This window comes from Stomoxys calcitrans, chromosome 1 (genome assembly GCF_963082655.1).
Source record: "Stomoxys calcitrans chromosome 1, idStoCalc2.1, whole genome shotgun sequence".
Lineage (NCBI taxonomy): Eukaryota > Metazoa > Arthropoda > Insecta > Diptera > Muscidae > Stomoxys > Stomoxys calcitrans.
The window spans coordinates 101456984-101474319 of record NC_081552.1 but is presented as its reverse complement, the minus strand read 5'-3'; the positions used below and the strand labels follow the sequence as shown (position 1 = coordinate 101474319).

Sequence of the window (17336 nt, the reverse complement as noted above, 5' to 3'; positions counted from 1 at the left end):
CCGTAGGGTAGTACCAGGAACAATAGGATAGTCAGTTGGCAACCCCTTTTTATAGGGCTCGGTTTTAACGTTGTCGTCGAATGGATTGTTTAATTACGAAAAAAGAATCCAATGCGAAAAATAAATGCATTTTTTATTAAACTGTTTGCAATGTTTATCAAGACGATTGGTCTCTTGGTAATTACTTCTAAATATGTCAAATTCTAAAATCAGAAGGCCGTTACTTATCAAAGGCTTTACTAAAATCAATATATTTCGCAACGACCTGACACTGTATAGAAAGCCTCAAAAGTGTGAGACGTAAATTCAAGGAGGTTAGTAGACGTTGATCTTCCTTTTCCTTTAATTCCTTTATTCTTCCTTTAATAAATCCATGTTGAAACACATAAATTGCAGGGCTTAAACAGTTTTGGAATAGCACTAATTTTTGCTATTTCTCTATAATTTTCCACGTTACCCCTACTTCCTTTCTTATGAAGTGGGGTAATAAAGCTATCTTTCCACAAAGCAGGAAAACATTCAGAGGATAACGAGCAGCGTAATAAATCCGTTAAGGAAACATACAACGAAGTCGTAGAGTTTCTTAGCACTCCAGATGTGATTCCATCTGGACCTTGATCGAAATCACGCTTGCACGTACGAAGTGCAAGACCTCATCATAAGTCAATCTTATGTTAGATATCGTGTTGAAAGTGTTTGTCACAAAAGGATACGCTGCGTTAAGCGACACATCCCTAATGTAGATGGTCTCCAAAAAAAAAAAAAAAAAAAACAGCGAATAAATTCGCAATTTCAGCTGCATCAGAAGATTCAGTATTAAGATATTTAAGGGTTTGGGAAGGCTAGTATTGTACATTTCCTTTCGAAATTGACACAACTAAAAAATGTCTTAGGGTTGGCGTTAAGGTTACCTCTCATGCGATCCAAATATCCTTCATAGCAATCGTTACCAAAATATTGGTACCTTTATCCGGCATTAATATATCTCGCGTAAATTACGTTAGAGTTATCTCTTTTAACCTTCTTAAAAAGTCTGTTTCTGCAGTTTCTCAGGCTTCTTAATTTTTTGGAAGACCATGGAGACAGTAGAGTCGCTCATACGAGTGATTGGCACGGATAGTGTGAAACACGAACGCAATGTTTCGTAGAACGAGGTCAACCAGGTCGAGATATGTACATCTAGCGAGGGCCAGACGACGTAAGGTAAGGAATTGCAAAGAATCGAGAAGTCTGTGCGCTTGAAAAGGTGTAATAAAAGGCACCGTTTGGAGATATCAACGTTAGAAAAAATCACATCCAAAAATTTACCACACACATTCCGTACGTTTTTAAGTTGTTATAGACAAGCTTCCAAATTAGAAGGAATAAGTGAATTATCTTCTTAGGTTAGGTTAGGTTTAAGTGGCAGTCTGCCATCAGACTCACTTAGAAGTTTTCGTCCATTGTGATACCACAGGAACAGAAGAAGGAAGATGCCTTCTAGTTCCTGCCGTTGAACCAACCAGATCGTTTTAATAAGCCCTATAACTTGCGAAGTTCACATCCGCTAAATCAGACAGGTTCTTAAAGAAATGAGAATGAGTGGAACTCCTTCTGACTGCTAGTGTGGGACACACACACAGAAGATGTTCTATAGTCTCTTCTTCTTCGATGTCCCCACAGCTTCTGCAAAAGTCGTTGCTGGCAACCTTCAATCTGTCAGCATGTTTTCCGATTAGACAGTAACCTGTCATGACGGACACAATGACTGAGACGAATGTTCTAGCCAATGACAGCAAAGCAGTAGACCTCTTCAAGTCTAAATTAGGCCACATAGTTTTGGAATGCTCACAGCCGCCTCTTTGTGACCATCTATCCTTCGTTGTCTTTCTGGTCTGGTCCTGAAAACTTGCATGTCGCTAGAGGCATACCCACAAATTCCAGTGTGCCTGGAATGTGTTAGGTGGTTCCTCGGTGGTCTCGCACGCTCATCTGCTTTTACAATTCCCTGTGATATCTCTGTGGCCCGGCACCCAGAACTGGTGAATTTTGAGCTGTTCAGCCATCTCGTTAAGAGATCTGCGACAGTCGAGGAGGGTTTTTGTGTTCAGAAATACGTTATCCAGGTATTTAATGGCTGTCTGAGAAGATATTTATGCCAATCGTCATTATGACATTATACCATAGCCATTTCACCACTTCCTTAATTGCAGGTATATCCACTTGATACACACTGCAGTGGTCGGGTAACATTTTCGATATGACCTGTTCTAGATCTTTAGAGTACACCCCAAAGCCCATCTGGTCGTCTAGTTTGGAATCATCCGTATAGAAGTCTATGTAACTCCTATTGCCAGGGATATCTTGGTTCCAATCGGTTCTATCAGGAATAGTGGAAATGCGGCTCAGGTAGGATATAATCCACACTGCCTGGGACATCGGAATTGTAACACAGTGTCCGTAGCCACCACATGACCAATGAGAAAGCTCCTTTAACCTCACGGCAGTGGTCGCTGCAATTTGGGAAGCCACAATATCCAGAGGCATTAGGTGTAGCATTAAATCCAGTGCATCAAATGGTTTCGTCCTCAGTGCGCCTGTGATGCACAAACAAGCCATCTATTGGATCCTGTTAAGAATTGAGTAGTAGGTGGACTATTGAAGCGCCGTCCACCAGACCACAGCACCATACAGCATTATAGGCCTTACAACTGCAGTATATACCCAGTGCATGACACGCGGTCTAAACCCCCAACATTTGTCAATGGCTTTCTTGCAGGTGTATTGGGCTAATGTTACCTTTCATGCCCTTTCCAATATGTTGGATTTGAAGTTCAATTTCCTGTCCAGCAAAACATCCAGGTATTTTGCGCTTTCTGTAAATGGGACATTCTTTCCAACCAAGGAGACAGGTTCCACCGTAGGCAACTTGTATCTCATGCTGAAAAGAACTACTTCTGTCTTACACGGATTTATACCTAGACTCCTTCATTATTGACGTCGGTTTTACATTATTGAAAGCACCGCATAAACCGGCGATACATCATCAGGGCCTGGCGATTTAAAGGAGTCGAAACTTCTTATCGCCCAAAGGATTTTCGGCTCAGATACAATTTCCCTAATAACCTCCGACGAATGGTTACCAGTGACAACCTCTTCTGGCGCCACGTTGTCCATTGAAGAATTTCCCGGGAAATGTGTATCGAGCAGTAGTTCTAGTGTTTCCTCACTAGACATTGTCCATACATTCTCTGACTTCGGTCTCAAGGACAGAATCTTCCTAAGCCTAGAGGTCTGAGATGTATCCTCTACGGAGCTGAAGAATTCTACCCAGGATTTGTTCAGAGCCTTTCTCAGCTCCCCCTTATATTTCCTTAGCTCAGCCTTATATATGTCCCAATCGTGTGGTGCTCTTATGGTTTTCGCTCTTTTGAACAGTTATCTGCAGTCCTTGCTTAGACCAACAAGCTCTGGTATCCACCATGGCGGTCGCTGTTTGCCCCTTGGCTTGGCTGACACAAGCGAGTCATTCAGGGCCTTCGTGATTGACCACTATGTCTATATCCTCCGTAGTTTCCACTTCCTCTTCTAGCCTAGTGGTGCAGAATTTGTGCCGAAATTTATCCCAATCCGCCTTTCTTCTGTTTAGCCGGGAGACCACTATTTCAGTATTTTCTCCAAGGCTGAAACTAATATAACGATGATCAGAGAAGCTGTGGTCATCCAACATTTCGCAGTCGCGTATTCTACCACTTATATCTTCCGATACAAAGGTAATATCTAGTACCTTCTGCTGTTCCTGGTAATAAAGGAGGGTTTATCCCCTTTATTACAAATCGCCAGATTGCAACTTAGAATATATTCAATAAGAAGCTCACCCCTTTCGTTCACATCCCGACTTTCCCATATCTGGTTGTTGTTGTTGTAGCAGTTTATTGTGTTCTATCTTTCGTCTGCTTTATTCTGTTGAGTGTCAAGACCCAGGAACTCTGCGACTAAGATGGGTGCGTTCATTGGAATTTGTGACTGAGTGATTGGGCAGTTAAACAGGTGATGGCTGGTCCCTGGTCACAATCGGGACATACATCGCCATCAATCCTTGCTCTGTAGGAGTTGAGGAGGCTGCATCTGCCGGAACGGAATTGAACCAGAATTACTCTGGTTTGCCGGGGAAGGTAAATTTCTTCAGGTGCAATGGGAGGCGGTCGTTCTCCAAGGACTACATTCCCCCGGTTGCCATTTACCGCATCTGCCACCGTGTCTGCATGAATGTTTTCTAGACCTGCTTGATATGCCGCTTGATCTAGAGGTTCTCTTTTGTAGCGCTAAACTTCACGCTCCAGATCATGTAGATCTACCTTTAGGCTTCTGGGCGGTGGATATCTATCCCCAAGATGATGATTTGGATGGTCTCTGCGATAACAGCCCAAAAGGTATTGCTTAGACAGCATGTATTGTAGTTATGTCTTCGCACTGGTAAGATCTTTGTCTCCTGATGGAGGTAGCCCACATTAGAACAGAGGAGACAGCCCGTCGCAGTTCGGAGGGCGGCATTCTGACAGATCTGAATATTATTCCACTGCTGTCACAAAGTTGACGAGACCACACTGGCGCTGCATAACTTACCACAGACCGGCCAATTGCTTTGTACGTGGTCAACAAGGTTTCTTTGTCTGCACCCCAAGTGGTGCCAGCAAGTGAATTAAAGATATTGTTTCTACTTTTGACTTGATCGCAAATTGCTGTGGCATGTGGGTAGAATGTGTAAGAGCTGTCAAATGTGACGCCAAGTATTTTTGGGATACTTGATGGTCGGAATCATTTCTCCATCGACCATCACAGTCAGCTCAGTATTCACCTCACGCGTAGTGAACAATGTGACTGAAGATTTGGTGGCAGATATCTTTCAATTTCTTGCAGCGAAATATGAGGTAAGTTAGTTGAGGTAGACGTTCAACCTATCGCAGATGTCAACAAGGTGTGGGGGGCCTGATGCCATGATCGTACAATCGTCCGCATATGATACGATCTCTATGTCGTATGGAGGGGGTGGAATGGAGGATAGGTAGAGGTTAAACAGTGCCGGAGATATCACCCCACCTTGGGGAACTCTCTGTTTCACTCTAAAATGCTTCGGCTTCTTATCCCTAAATTCTACAAATGACTGGCGGCCACACAGATAATTCGCTATCCAGCGTTTCAGGCCTGGCTGGAGGGACGTGTTGGCAATGTCCTTAAATAATTTGGCATGGCTGACCGTGTCGAATGCCTTCGATTGGTCCAGTGCCACGAGGACTGTTCATCACATGGCCTGGGCTGATTGAAGCCACGGCAAATGTCTGCGGTGATGGCATGCAAAGTTGTTGTTGTGTTATGCAGTCTTCGAAATCCATGTTGATGCTCAGCGAATTGAAATTCTTCTACGAGGCTCGGGAGGAATAATGCCTCAAGCGTCTTTGACACTGGTGTGAGAAGGGAGATCGGTCTGTACAACTCGCCCAAACTCGGGTTCTTTCCAGGCTTCAGTAGCGGCATCACTCTGCCCATTTTCCAGACATCGGGAACTATAAGAGTGTTCAAAGACAGGTTGAGGACAGTAGTACTCCAGGTGAATACAGATTCTTCAACATCCGTCGGGGCTCAACGCCTAAGAAGATTTGGCGCCATGAATGACATTCGTAACTTCGCCCACGGTAAATTGTGATGGGTGTTAATCGGCTCGGAGACCACAAATACGGCGAATGGCCCTCCTCCTTGCCCTATCACTGTCGGGATGCACAATAAATTGACAGTTGAACAACCTGGCGCATCTCTTAGGATCAGTCATGGTTATTTCGTCAAAAGTGACTGAGGTCCTGTCATCCCGTCTACCGGAGTTCGAGAGTGACTTAACAGTCACTGGTGCCTAAAGGAAATTGCGCCGGGAAATTGGGCCGCACATGGGGTATTCGAGCGGCTGGTATAAAGCGAGCGGCTGCTGGGTTAATGGTGTCTCGAAATTTCCTCTCGGCCACTAGCACATCCAAGGGGGGTGGCAGTTCACTGAAGCGGCGATTGGTATGCTCTCTGAAGCCAGCCCAATACCGATCTTCTTCTGATTGATAAACGTCCGGCGCTCAGAGGTTATCACCATATCTAGTGATGTGCATTAGCATCACTTCCTACAATGAGGCTTTTCTTCCCTACAGAAGCGGCTTCAACCAGCGACTTAAGGTCTGAAGGGAGCATCTCTGAATCTCGTGTGCCATATATAGGGAAGCCAGTCAATAATGAGACTTGTTTACTTCAAGGCGGGCTACTACCAAATCTTTAGTGCTTAGCGACGGAAGAAGAACGACATTTAGACTACTCTTTGCAGGAATAAAGTCTCTGTGTCTTCCATTCCCCGTACACTTGAGAAGTTTAAATCGCGGAATTCTTAGTCCACCAACCTTTCCTCCACACACCCATGGTTCCTGGATAAGAACTTCGTCAAATCCCCCTGCCACCAGGAGAACATTTAGTGCCGCCAAATCGGCCTTACAATGGTGGAGATTTATCTGTAGAAACCGAACCATAGTCAGGATTCAGATCTTCTACCACTGTTGTGTTAGCCTCGTCTTCTGACTCCTCCAGGAGTCAAGAAGGAATATCTCCCTCTTCACAAAATCTAGTGCTGCACCTGGCCAGATCTCACCAATCTTTTTTAGCGCACAACGTTTCATTTCAATTGAGCGTTGATCCCCGAAGGCAATTAGCCTGTATCGCCCCGATATTAGCCTACATCGTCACAAACTGGAGGAGACCCAAGAAATTTCGCAGGAACATCGGAATGTGACAGTTCATTGACTATCCCACTCCAATTTTTCCTAGGTATGCAGACCTTTCCTTCTTCCATTTCAACGACTGCCATCACCAAACTTTCCCGAGTGACATTAGCAAAGGTTCCTGCTATTTTAGGCATGAGATGCCCTCCGAGAGACCGCAGCCTTTTGGCTGACTGCGGTGTAGTTTCCGAATCTAAACGTGGAAGTTTCCCTTCCTATTTGTGAGAGTCTTAGGATTTTTCGCATCAAGCCTCCCAATAACTCGGAGAGTGATGCGCCTTCTTTCATTTCAACGTTTTAAAGAGCGTGTTGGATTGCCGGGGAAGGCCGATGGCCAAGGCCAATTATAGGCATGCGAAGAAAGAATAGATTCGGCCTTGTCCTTGAGACTCGAACTAGATGCCATCGTCAAAAGCCCCTGCTGACCAGTCGTCTGTCGGCAAGTGCAGCCTGGAGCAGCCGCTCCGCCAGTCAAGGTTTCAATAGCAGACAACATGCTGCGGCCTGATACCACCACCGCAGCTGTTGGATCTTTGGAGTCCATTCTAAGCCTACTCCTGGGCTCTAGATTTGCCGCTCCACTGGAAACAGACGATTTACATGAAAATTCTTGCGGAGTGAAATAACAATACGTCCGCAAGTTGATACTAATCGATTACTTTATTGGTGGCATTTGAATAAACTTTTAATATTTCTAAATGTGTTAATCTTCCATTTGGAAAGCTAAATAACATGTTACACATTCATTATTACTTTGGTAATGTAATGCTTTTAATTTTGCAGATAACTTGGGTATAAATGCATTTTCCGAATAAATCTTACCTTCTAATTTCATAAAATCGGATTTTTTTATATATAGCCGCTATAAAGACCGATCTCCAGAATTAAAGTCTTGGGGCAATAAATTGGGTACTTTTCAAATCGTGCCAAATTTCATCAAATTCGGTTAAAAAATTGATCTTTTATGGCCTCAATACCCTATATCGGCGATTGGGTGGTCGGTCTAAGGGCAGCTATATCCAAATATAGTCCAATCTGAACCGTACTTCACAGAAATTGGTAGGGGTCTACCAGAACTCACTGTGCAAAATTTTAAGAAATCGGATGAAAAATTACCAATATATTGCTTCAAGACTTTAAGTCTGGAGATCGGTTTTAGACCGATTTTATGCAATCAGAAGATCAGGTTTATATGCAAAGAATACGAAATCATCAAAAAATTTTTGGAAAATGTTTTTATACCCAAGTTATCTGCATAATTATAAATATCCAGCTTTTGGGTATAAATGGGTTAATACCTGGGTATTTACCCAATTTACAGGGTAAATGCCTTTTGGGTATTTACCCATCGCCAATCTCTATTCATTTGGACTCATTGAGTGTCCGCAGATCTAAAATGTCAATTGTTTTCCTTTATAAATTGGTTTCTGGATTTATAGATTGTCCTGCGTTGTTTTTCTTAATGGGATTCAAAGCACCAAGTAGATCTCTAAGATTTGTTGAATTTTTTATGTTAAAATGCACAGAAGTAACTATAATCAAAATGAACCCATTGTAAGAACATTAAAAGAATTTGATCTCATAAATATGAAATTTAATTTAGATTTTTCTTTCACGATTAATAAATGTAAGCAATTATTAGATTTATATTTCGCTAGTAATTAAGATAATCGTAATCTGTAAGGAATGTAATTCCATAAACTGAAATAAATAAATAAATATAAATCAATGTCAAATACTTGTTACACAGCTATGATATTTTATTGAAATCTTATAACGATGTTTTATTTGATCTGATATTCCAAACATAAGCAGAATTATAGAAATACAAATATAAAACTCATTTGAAGATGATACGTTGTAAAACAAAGTTTATTTCTAAAACTCTTTGACCTAACCTTAACCTTACAATATGAGCATATCCCTGCTACATTTTCCGACGTACTGTTAGTGCATTTTTTCTGCGTTTCTTTTTGTTGTGGTCAAAAGCTGGACATGATTCCAACAATGCAACAAAGAAATCCCTTAAAAGGTTGCGAATGTTAACTAAAGCTGCTATTATACTATTGGGTATGTAATATGTAATTTCAATAAGTAAGGACGGGCTTAACATGGGCGAAGACGACCTTTTGATACTACACCACACTGGGTATGTAGGTTCAGTCGTCGAAACTAAAATTTGATTAAATTTTAAATGTAGAATTTCGATCAAAATCCGTATATGTCGCGGGCAGGCAAAAAAAGAAGATTGAGAAGATCGGTGGTAAATGCCTTAGCAAAGGCCTCAAAAGTGAAAGTCGGGAGAAACATATAAAATTTACCAGTGGTATTTAATCAAAACTGCACACATAGTTAAAATCATAGAAAAAGACATTGTACAAATCTCTTCCTTCTTGATGTTACAAACGAATGGTGTAGCGTATAAAAATAGTTACTCTGAAAGTTGTGCACATTTTGTGATCAGTGATCCTACCAAAATTTAAGAAAAATCCTACCATATTTTTTACAGGCCAAAACTGCGATATATGATTTTATACCCACGACCGAACAGTTGGCCACTTTGCCAATTCCATTTGTAACACATCATATTAAACATTTTAAACGCTACAAAGAACATAAAGTCATATTTGTGCCCCGATTTCAATGAACAAACGTGCCCAGTTTGGATAAAGCGATCTCCCGATTGATATGCCCTCTTACTACCCATTTTGCCGTTGCAGTGAATTGCAACATCTGAGTATGGGCCAGATCTTACCATATTGGTATGCAATTGCCATAAAGGCCTGTTTTGCGATGGAAGCCACCAAAGGCGCATTTTCTACCCAGAATTTACGGATCTCTTCCAATCCCTTAACACTTGTACAACTTACAGCCAATATCAGGACTTACGCCTTTTTTACTAAAGCTTGAAGTAGTGAGAACACTATTTGTTGCTGTTGTAATCACATTTTCATGCGGAGGTGGAGATCTTCGACAGGAGCACTCCACTATCCGCAACCTGTGGATACGATTTTTCAGTAAGTACTTTATATGTTGAAAAAAATCAAAATTGAGGTCAACCTACCAAGAGAATAAAAACAATTCAATTTTGGTAGGAACTTACCATAAACGGCAACATTGCTTGTGATACGTGCGAAAAATTTAATATGGCAAATGGATTTTGGAATCAATATGCAACTTTTTCGATTATATCGAGCTTTTGTTTCATCAACCATAGATGTAGACACATGTCTATAAATAAAAATACAATACATATAAGAATAAATGCCGATTAGAGCGCACTCTATTCGTATTTGACGTACAAAAGACAAGTGTTATGAATATATTTAGAAAGTGCCAGCTCGTATGACGTGTCTGTTGGTGTAATAGCAGCTTTAGCAAATACCAAACAGAACCTACTAATTCGGTACTCACACACAGGCTGTGTGTGACAGCAGAACTAAGGGTCAGCTTGACCCGTGTTTAGTTCATACTATCATTTTTAATATTGCATGTTTTCAAACTTTCCAATTCTCCTTATACAAATATTTATTATTCAAACAATTTTATCAGTGTACCAAGAACGAAAGTGACGTTTGAGGAACAAGGTAAAAAGATAAACGATAAACATACAAACATACGCAACCCCCCACACCACATACCAATTGTTTTTACCCTGCCGGGTCCATAACCAACATACATATAAAATTGACACACAAATTTGCTGAGAACAAGAGGCAACGACAGACGGCAAAACAAACGAGTCGGTGGTGGTTTTGGGGGTTTCTCGATATTCGTGTTAGAGCGCAAGAGCGTGTTGAGACTGTGGAAAAACTGCTGATTCCGACAGCACAACACGACAGCGAAGGCAGCAAATACGAATTTGAAGATACAGCAAAATACAATTCAAATAAAAGTCAAATAGTCTCGAAATTTAATTGCGCGAGTGTCGCGGTGCGGCGGTTGCAGTAGTAAGTGAGTTGATGAATGCAGCAGCAGTGGCATTCTAATAGAGAACACTACATCATATATAATAAAAATAAATTTGAATTGATTTAAGAAAATAACATCTGAAGTAAGTGCCAAAGAAATCAACAGAAAAATCGAAAAGGCTTTTTCAATGCGTTACAAGTATTTTCGCGAAACAAAATTAGGTGAAACAAGCCAACTTTGTAAGAACAACATTTGGAATAACGTCAAAAAAACCAACACAGAAAAATTTAATGGCTTGCTAAAAATTGCGTAATAACCTCGCAACAAAAGCTGTATTATGTGGGGGAAATTTTGCAAAATAATTACATGAAGATATGAATCCAAGACAGCAAAAGTGAACTATAAAAAAATCAAACTAATATAGGAATAAAAAGTCAAAAACAGGTTATCTTAAGAAAAAAAAAAAAAACAAGCACCTTGCACTTTTCTCCCCCCGAAAACGGATAAAAATAAGTTCAAAATCAACCTGAGTCCAGTTCTAATAACTTGCCCGAAAAGTCTTTGTCTACAACTTAAGCTATTTGTTAGAAAAAAAAACACAACCGCTGAAAGCAAAAACATTTGCCAGCAATAACGTTTAATTAACACTCAAGAAAAAAAAATAGACACCTGGTTGTGAAACACAAGACCCAGATGAAAAAAAGAGTTAATAAATTTGTAATCGAAAAATGTTCTATGCCAATACTTTCATATATACACCAAGTAATTTATTTAAATAGATTTTTCGTCGATAGCTCATCACTCACATTGTCACCATCGTTCAATTTTAGGTCAGAATGCTTAGTATCCACTTGCATACATAAAAAATTCTTCCTTTCATACTTTTTATTGTATTATAATTGTACAATGGTGTTTTTTTTTACATCCCCACAAACATTTATCATATTTTCGAAAGAGCGTTCGTCCCCGCGATAAATAAAGCAATCTTGAAGATTTTTACACAACTGTTCTTCCGTATGATTCGCGGTGATCGGTCCTTCGAACCGGAACGAGCTTGCTCACCTACAGGAGCCTAACGAGGATCGTCACCTCCACATGAAAATGTGGTTTCAACAACGTATGATTCGCGAAACACTCCTCTAGGATATCGTTGGACAATCCACTGCATGTGTGGAAGTTTAAGAAACTCTTCGCGACAATTATTAGGCAACTGTTAAAATGGTCCAGAAGATTTATTTACAAATTGCTTGAATAACCTTTTCGCGATTATTTTTATTTTCATGACTAGTGCGTTTAGGAATTGTAATGAATTATGTTATTCGATGTTTTGTTTTCAGAGGACAATTTCCACAACACCAAACATAATTCTCACTTGGCTTATATAATGATTGGTACTTAATAACACGACTATGAGTGTAATGCGAAATTCTTTTATTTAAATTTTTTCAGAATTTTTGGATTTCCGATGAAAAAAGTAATATTGATATGCATCTTAGTTCTTCCAAACAAATAACGTGTAACTCTTATTGATTAATATTTAATAAATGTTACAAAACACTTATTTTTCGTCCACGCGATTATAAAATCTTTAAAAACTCTTCTGACTTACTCGTTAGCAATTCATACTGAAGATTCGCGGAACACTCTTCCAGAAAAGTCGTCTTGACACAACTCCCGACGGGGGAATCTTCTACGAGCTCTTCCCCGATCGAAAACGTTTGCAGGGATGTGCCCGCCGCACTCCATTTAAATGTATTGCAGAAATCTTATACATGTGCATTCTCCTTTGGTATAATTAGTTGATGTTGTTGTAGCAGTGCGTTGTAATTAGTAGTGGTATTTTGTTCTGACAAAATCTGTCAAAAGGATTTCCAAGAGAGCCACCACTTTTGCAAATGGTGCCGTCGCAACATTTTATATTTGGGGAATTTTCTACTTAAATACAAGCGTACGTTTTATATTTGAATATTTTTAAGTTTAACTTTAATAGGTTTCATATTGTTGTTGTTGTTGTAGCAGTTTGTTGTGTTCTATCTTTCGTCTATTTGATTCTGTTGAGTGTCAAGACCCAGGAACTCTGCGACTAAGATGGGGTGCGTCTACAGTGATCTGGGTCTGAGTCGAGTGGGTCTGGCTGGGCAGTTAAACAGGTGGCGTGTATCGTGGGGTCCCTGGCTACAGTCGGTATATACATCGTGCAGGACTGATACCGGTCCTTGCTCTGTAGGAGTTGAGGCGGCTGCATCTGGCGGAACGTGATTGAGGCAGAACTACTCTGATTTGCCGGGTGAGGTCAATTTCTTCAGGTGCAATGGGAGGCGGTCGTTCTCCAAGGACTACATTCATCCGGCAGCCATTTACCGCATTTGCTACCGTGTCTACATGAATGCTGTCTAGACCTGCTCGATATGCCGCTTGATCTAGAGGTTCTCTTTTGTAGCGCTGTAGATCTTGATCACGCTCTAGATCATGTAGATCTACTTTGAGGCTTTTGGGCGATGGATATTGGTGGATTTGTTGTTGTAGCCACGTTTGCATGTGAAGGTGGCGATCCTCGTCAAGCTCTTATAGGCGTGCCCATAGACGAATAAAATTTGTCTACGCCATGGCACACAATGGGATGAGTTGTGAGAAATAGTAAAAAATCACAGCAAGAACGCTATTTCTTAAAACAACGATGGTACTTAGATATTCCCTCTTATTCCGGTTGGCGATGGCGTAGTCAAATGTCGAAATTTTTACTAAATGGTATTATGGTTGTCGAAGACAAAATTTCGTTAACATATTTGTTATCACATAAGTCGAATTCGGCTGACGAAAACGATCGATATATAAGTTAATTCGATACTAACCTACATCGCGCCTGTTTGTCGATAGAGTATGGAACCTACTTTTATATAATATTTTTTATCTACCACAATATTTTTCTATTATCAAACTCTCGAAGGCGAATTAGTTACAGAATACAACGATACGTGAAATTCGCCTTCGACTACGACTGTGATTATTCACCCTTATTGGCGTCTTTAAATAAGCAATGGCCACCATGTCCCCGCGGCGATCGGTCATAAACCCATGCCAAAATTGAAACTTTTGTAGACGACATGGGAGTGAGCGCAGAAACAAAGGAGAACATGTTGCGGCTTTTGATGAAAACCCATTTCCACAGGATATGACGTTACCCACGGAGACACCGGAATCATGGAATAATGATGTTGATCGAAGGTTTATAATTACGAAATTTATATTGAAGGAATCCTTAAAGAGGTTCAAACCATTTAAGTCACCCGGACCAGGAGGAATATTTCCGGCGTTACAGCGGCGTTTCCGGCAGACTATATGGCGCCCCACCTGGCCAAAATTTTCACAGCGTGCCTGGGACTTGCATATACATCGAAATCCTGGCAGCAGGCAAGGGTTGTATTTATCAAATCAGGTGGATAAATTTTGTGTCCCATGGCATAAATATATAGGGGTGAAAGTGGCACAAAGCACGCCACAGTGGGTCATTTTATCGCCACTCCTATGGGTGACCACCATAAATGAGCCGATTACTGGCTTAGGTGTGTCTATAGTGGCATGGGGCAGATTAATATCTGCACCCTCTTTTCAACCTAACAAAACCTAACCTAACCATCTCATCAGAAGAATCTTATGCTTAAAAACAAAGTAGTAGAAATGCTACAAACTCCTAGTGCAGATAATACCAACGCTTTCTTTAAATTAATTTCTAACACAAATACCATTACATCCATGTTTATTCTTATTAGCTGATGGCCTTAGCAGCCAATGTTATATCCCAGTACTAAATTTGTATTTACTATAAGCTTAGTATTCAAAAATCTAATATAAATAAATAATAAAATCGACAAATAAATGGAAACCGTCAACTCGTAGGATTTTGCTGCTATGAACCAGGTTACGGGCATTTTATTGGATTTTGCCTAGGCTGTGTATTCTCACCACAACATATTTTCTCATCTTCATCTCTACGGAAGGATGTGTCTGGCTAAACGCCTAGGTTCCAAACCTGGCGAGAACATCAGAAAAATTTTTCAGCGGCGGTTATCCCCTCATAATTTCTGGCGATATTTGTGAAGTACTATGCCGTTCGGAGACTTCTTACTATTGAGCTTAAACTTGAATCACGAATGTTCATGGGCAAATTTGCATTTGCATGTTGACCAACATAACGGTAAAAAGAAGTACCCAAGACTGACTTTTACTCATTATGGCAGGTTAAAACCACCCGAGATCTGCCAACATTTGTGCCTATCGACAAAATTTACCTGCGAATTCTACGGAAACTTCACCCATTGGGGTCCATCAATTTACTTAAATTTCTTACAATTCTAGTTGCAATGACCGATTTAAGATTTACGACAATTTCTTATTTAGACGCCGGGTCTGCAGAGTCTGTGGTGTGGGAGTTAGAGATGATCAAGCTGTTTTGATGTCACTGTCTCGCAATCGCGAGGAGAAAATTTAGTGTGAACACCTCTTTCCGTGCCTAGACTCGTTCCAGCACTTAGCCTTCTTGTCATTCTCTACTACCTTAGAAGCCTGAAGTAGCTTATTACCCGAAGGTCTCGTACGGGAGCTCCTCTCTGGTCCTTCTGGTTCTCATCGTTATTGTCTTTTTTCCTAGTTTCCCCCTTCTTTTCTTAGTTGTTGTTGTAGCCACATTTTCATATGGAGGTGGCGATCCTCGTCAAGCTCCTGTAGGTTGCTTACCTACCTTTGGACCGGAACGAGCTGAGCAAGCAAAGGACCGATCGGCGCGGGAACAGGGTGGCCATTGGACACCCTGGGAGAAACTTAGCTGTGGCGCGTCCACAGCTTGCGGATAGTGGAATGCCTAATACGGAGTAACTGCAGTTGCAGTCGCGGACAATCAGCGGTATCGAGTGGAGACTCCCAGTGAGCGGTTCTTGCTTAAATACTGAGTGCCTTTGATGCTCGATACGACAAGGTGAAATATTGGCGCCTTTAAAAAACCAATGGTCATCATGTTCCCGCTGCGGTTAGTGGTATAGACCGGAACGAGCTCGCTCATCTATAAGAGCTTGAGAAGGATCGCCAACCCCACATGCAAATGTGGCTACAACAACAACGATAAAAATGCCTCTGTGGCGTGCCAGTGCCACCTTCTCCCTTACATTTAAGTCATGGGACCCACAATTTATCCACCTGTTCAACGTAACCTAACGTTAAAGATTTCTTTATGTTTGGATAGACCATGAAAATGCCAACCACATTTTTATTATCGAATGTTAGTATAAAAGGAAATCAATTTTTATTGAGCTAAACAGCATTCTTTGATATGAGATATGAGGTCTCATGTGTTACTTAGTCGTTTGTTCGCGAGGAAATTTATAATTTTAATACTTAGCAGTAGACGAACATTAAAACACATACGTATACATATGTATATATCAAGTAAAAATGCAGATTTGTCCATGAACATTCCACTAAGGAACAAGGGCAAACTTCTCACATATCAATGAGTGGAGTCTGATTCAAGTTTTAAGCTCAATGATAAGGGACCACCTTTTTAAAGCCGAATCCGGCAGTGCGACAACTCTTTGGGAAGAAGTTTTTACATGGTTGCCATACCAAATGGTATAGTAACTCACAAATGTTGCCCGCATTAGTAGGGGAGAACCATCGATGACATTTTTTCATGTAGAAAAAACAATATCTTCCACATTAAAATTATTTTGTATTGCTACTATCATCAAATAAAAAATAAATTATTCAATCTAATGATAACATCACTCACAATAAAGGCCTTTTGCAAATTTCCACAAACCTCTTTGCAACGCTTGCTGCCAGCTAAGTGTAACACAACAATTGTCCGTCAAACATGCATCGCACACATTGACGTGTTGATGTGTCGACTGCGAACAAATATACAAATATATATAATAGATTCATTCCTTATACGACATGTATTTGGGTTGGTCGTTACAATTACATACAATGAACTTGTAAAAATTTAATAACCAAAACTAATATGTACATGCACAATCGATATGTATTTTAAAAATAAATAATCGATCCAATATTATCCTCTCTGTTTCTCTTTAAATCGATAAAATCTACATAGTAAGATAAAGAACCAATTAGAAATCTGTGGTATACGAGAGGACTGCTGGCTAGAAAAGCGAAATTTTGAAAGTTCTCGGGTTGCCACTATTTAGCTTCTTCAAGGTACATAAAACGCATTTTTCTGACTCCGATGAAATGTTATATACTGAGTTGTATGTGTTTGCACGCCCAAAATAGTATATTTACGAATATGCCCATGAACATTCCATATGGAAACAGAGGCAAACTTCTTATACATCAATGAGTGCGATCCGATCCAAGTTAAAGCTCAATGATAAGGGATCTCCTTTTTTATAGCCGAGTCCGATCGGCGTGACGCAGTACAAGGCTCTTTTGGGGAGAAGTTTTTACATGGCTGCCATAGCATTTTTTTTAATTGGGGTAGTACCTCATAAATGTCGCCAGCATTAGGACATTTTTTTCTGATGTTTTCGCCAGGTTTCGATGTTTTCACATGCTAACGTCTGCGCTGCGGTGACCTCTCTATAGTACTTAGGTATTATCTCTATACGCAAATGCAAATTTACC

General features: G+C 40.5%; 1 protein-coding gene across 3 annotated transcripts in view; it reads left to right on the top strand.

Annotated features, from left to right (window-relative positions):
* The first annotated feature begins 10591 nt into the window (after positions 1-10591).
* The window catches only part of LOC131998527 (delta-1-pyrroline-5-carboxylate dehydrogenase, mitochondrial-like), a 57152-nt gene continuing 50407 nt past the window's right edge, over positions 10592-17336 (top strand). The window contains exon 1 of one of the 3 annotated variants that reach the window (XM_059370882.1): positions 10592-10735. The gene's annotated coding sequence lies outside the window, so the exon portion shown is untranslated. Of the gene's footprint in view, positions 10840-17336 lie in introns of all 3 variants that reach the window. The other 2 variants (XM_059370881.1, XM_059370880.1) reach the window with 2 other exon arrangements.